At 28.7% G+C, this 4,335-nt stretch overlaps 1 long non-coding RNA gene across 1 annotated transcript in view; it reads left to right on the top strand.

The window, feature by feature from the left end:
- Nucleotides 1-3,702, top strand: part of LOC111740404 — a 7,121-nt gene extending 3,419 nt beyond the window's left edge. The window contains exon 3 of the long non-coding RNA XR_002780603.1: nt 3,692-3,702. This is a non-coding gene — a long non-coding RNA (uncharacterized LOC111740404). The remainder of the gene's footprint in view (nt 1-3,691) is intronic.
- The last annotated feature ends 633 nt before the right edge of the window (nt 3,703-4,335 follow it).

A 4,335-nucleotide genomic window follows, 5' to 3' on the forward strand; every position in this document is an offset into this window, starting at 1 on the left:
TTGTAAAGGAATATTGTTTGCAGCAAAATTAAAATGATCAATTTAAAATAGATTGCAATATCTTTCATTTGTTATATGTAATCCCCATAGTAAACACAAAGAAAATATCTATAGAATATACACAAAATTAAAAGATAAGAAAAACAAAATATGTCACTACCAAAAAGAAATTAAATACAGAGGAAAGAAGTAAGAAAGAAAAAGGACAAAAAAGCCATGAGACATGCAGAAGACAAATAATAAAACAATAGTATATACTTTCCTGTCAGTAATTACTTTAAATGCAAATAGATTAAATTACCCAGTTAAAAAAACATAGATAGGCAGATGTATAACAAAAAAGATTCAACTACGTATTGTCTACAGGAGACTCACTTTAGATCTAAAGACACACATAGATTGAAAATGAAAAGATGGAAAAAAAATTATTGCATGAGAATATTAATCAAAAGAGATCAGAAGTGGCTATAATACTTTTATATAAAATAGATATTAATATAAAATCTGTTACAAGAAACAAGGAAGATCATTATGTAATAATATAGGGTCAACTCATCAAGAAAATATAAAAAATACAAATATATATATACATACACATATATACACACACATACACACATCATCAGAGTTCTGAAATATATAAAGGAAACATTGGTACAAATGAAGGGAGAGATAAAACAGCTCTACGACAACAGTAGGAGAATTCAATATCTTACTTTACATGATCAGTAGAACTAGAGTGATCAATAAGTAAAAAGAGAACCTGAAAAACATTAGAAACCAATTGTATCTAACAGACATATACAAAACACTGAACCCAACACCAGCAAAATACATATTTTCCTCTTATGTGCATATAGAACATTCTCCAGGATAAACCGTATGATAAACCACAAAACAAATGTTAATACATTTCAAAAGATTGAAACAAAAGTGTCTTTTCTGATCACAACTGAATTAAACCAAAAATCAACAGCCTAAAGAAAACAGAAATGTTCATAAATGTATGTAAAGTAAAACAAAATAAAACAAAACAAAGCAACCTCCTCCCCCCCAAAAAATCCACTCTTAAGCAACCAATAGTTCAAAGAAAAATATTAGAAAAAAAAATTAGAAATAATCTTGAATTAAAATTAAAACATAAAATACCAAAACATGGGATGCAGCAAATCAGTGCTCAGGAAGAAATTTAATCCTGTAAAAGCTTTCACTGGAAAAAGAAGAAAGATCTTAAAACCCTAAACTTACCCTTTAATGAACTTTTAAAAAGTACAAACTAAACATGAATCCACTAGATTAAAGAAAATAAAGGCGATAAAATAAGAAATTGAAAAACAATAGAGAAAATTAATGAAATCAAGAGTTGACTTTGTTTCGGTGACAAAATTAAAAAAAAATCTTTACTGAGACTAAGATAAAAAAGAGTGAAGACTAAAATAACTAAAATTAGAAGTAAAAATGAGACATTTACAGAAATGAAAAAATTTTTAAAAAAAACTACTATGAAAAATGCAATGGCAACAAATTAGACAATCTACATTAAATGGACAGATTCATCAAAACATGCAACCTACCAAGACTTACTCATGAAGAAATAGAAAATCCATATATACATATAACACATAAGAATATTGAATCCATCAAAAGCTTGTGAACAAAAAAATAGTCCTGGACCAGATGACTTTACTGATTTCTACATAACGTTTAAAGAATTAACACCAATCTTTCTCAAACTCTTCCAAAATATCGAAGAGGAGGGAACACTTTAAAACTCATTCTATGGGTTCAATATTACCCTATACCAAAGCTAGAAAATGATAATATAAGAAAACTACAAATACCTATAATGAATATTGATGACAAAATGCTCAAGAAAATATTATCCAACTAAATTCAAGAGCATATTAAAATGATTATGCAATATGATCTAGTGTAATTTATTCCTGAAATGCAAAGGCAGTTGAACATATAAAAATTATTAATATAATGTCCCTTGTGAGCAAATAAAAAAATTACATAATCATAACAATTGATGCAGAAAGAATATTGAGAAAATTCAATAGCCTTCATGATAATAACACTCAACAAACAGACAAGAGGAGACAAAGGTCATATATGAAAAACCTACAGCTAACATTATCCTCTTAGTTCTTAGTGAAAGACTACCATCTTTTTGTCTAAGATCAGAAACAAAGCAAGGATGCTTGCTTTTATGACCTCTATTAAACATAGTACTAAAAGTCCTAAATAGAAATATTAGGCAAGAAAAAGAAATAAGAGACATCTAAATTGGAAAGGAAGAAGTAAATGACTTCATGTGTAGAAAACATTAAAAATTCCACTCACAAATAAATATGTGAGAACTCATAAACAAATTTTGCAAGATCAACATGCAAACATCAGTTGTTTCTATTATACACTAACAACAAAAAAATATGAAAAGAAAATTAAGAAACAATTTTATGCATAATAGCATCAAATAAAATATTTAGAAGTAAACTTAATCAAAGAAGTAGAAAATTGTACACTGAAAACTATAAAATGTTCCAGAAAGTAATTAGATACAAATAAATGGAAAGATGTCCAATTTTTATGGATTGGAATACCTAATATTGTAAGATGTACTATACGATATTGTGCAAAATGATCTATAGACTCCTTGCAAGCCCTATCAAAATCTCATAGATGCCCTTTTTGCAAAAATGGAAAAATATACCTTAAAATTTATATGGAATCTCAGTGGGGCACCAAATAATCAAACAATCTTAAAAAAAAGAACACAGTTGAAGTTCTCACAATTCTGATTTCAAAATTGACTTCAAAGATAAAATAATAAAAATATGTGGTACTGGCATAAAGACAGACATATAGACCTATGAAATAGAATAGAGAGCTCAGAAATAAACCCACACATAGATGGTTATATCATTTTACAAAGATGCCAAGACCCTCAGTGGGGAAAGGACATTTTTTTCAGCAAATGGTGTTAGGAAAAGTCAACATCTACATCCAAAACAATAATGGATGGACCTCAAGATAATCATGCTAAGTGAAGTAACCAAGACAGAAATAGCTGAAAACCACATGATATCACTTATATATGGTATATAAACCTAAAAGCAACAAATGAACAGGACAAACAAATAGAGACTCATGGACATGGACTATAGACTAGTGGTTACCAGAGGGTAGGGAAGAGCGGGGAGAAGGGACGTAGATGGGGTAAAAGAGGTCAAATATATGGTGACATTAAAGAATTAAAAGTAAATAAATAAAATTTAAAAAAAGCAATAATGCTGGACCCTCATATTACATTATATAAAAAATTTACTCAAAATGTGTCAGATCTAAAAATAAAATAATATTTTTTTTATTTATATTAGGGCAAATAAGTGGCTTTTATCTTTATAGCATGCTTGTATTCAAAATATTTTTCACAGAAATTTCATGAGTATACAATTATTTGGAGATATTGGAGAATTATTTTTATAATCTTTAGATACTGCATAATTTGTAGATGTGTCTGGATCTAAAAATAAATTTTTGGAGACAAAATTTAAATAAGATGAAACTACATACATGAAAGCATTTTTAAAAGTGACAATTATCAGCTTCCTTCTAAAAATACAACTTACTTTGTGCCTTTTAAGAGCTTAATTTTTACTAAACTAATGGGTTATTAAACAAAAAGTTAAGATGCCAGTTATTGATATAATTCCAATAATGCCTCAAATTAATTCATTTGATTTTTGATTGGTGTATTTAATTCATGAGTAAAAAAGGTCATACAAGATATATAAATAAATAGTTTGGTGTAGAATGATTTAAAGATTATTTGACATGGAAGCAGACAATTTCAGTTTGAATTCTTATACTATCACTTAATAGATATGAGACCTTGGTAAGACTGATAATGTCTCTGAGGTTTTAATTATCTCATTATTTAGAGTCAAGGATCAAGTGAATCAATACACATAAAAGGGCAATTAAAACTCTAAAAAAGATGCTATATAACACATGTTATTAGCAACATAATTAAGACACTAAATGGTCTGTTGGTTATATTCATTTTCCAGAACAAAATATACATGTTCTGAGTTTATAGTTATATCATTTGCAGTACATTAAGATTGGAATCTCAGAAAAAAGGGGAAGTTGGAAGTGTCATCAGCGGTCCCCCAGATCTGTCTCTTGCTTCAACAGTGTTTGGACAGAATAGACCCCATGACTCCCTTTCTTCCACTTTCCCACCACCCTCCAACCTCTTTTCCAGTCACAACCTTCCGAATTTTCTCAGCCATCCTTGGTCTCCGAGACCACCCAATAACATTTTTT

The sequence above is a fragment of the Pteropus vampyrus genome, unplaced genomic scaffold (assembly GCF_000151845.1).
Source record: "Pteropus vampyrus isolate Shadow unplaced genomic scaffold, Pvam_2.0 Scaffold63, whole genome shotgun sequence".
NCBI classification, from domain to species: domain Eukaryota; kingdom Metazoa; phylum Chordata; class Mammalia; order Chiroptera; family Pteropodidae; genus Pteropus; species Pteropus vampyrus.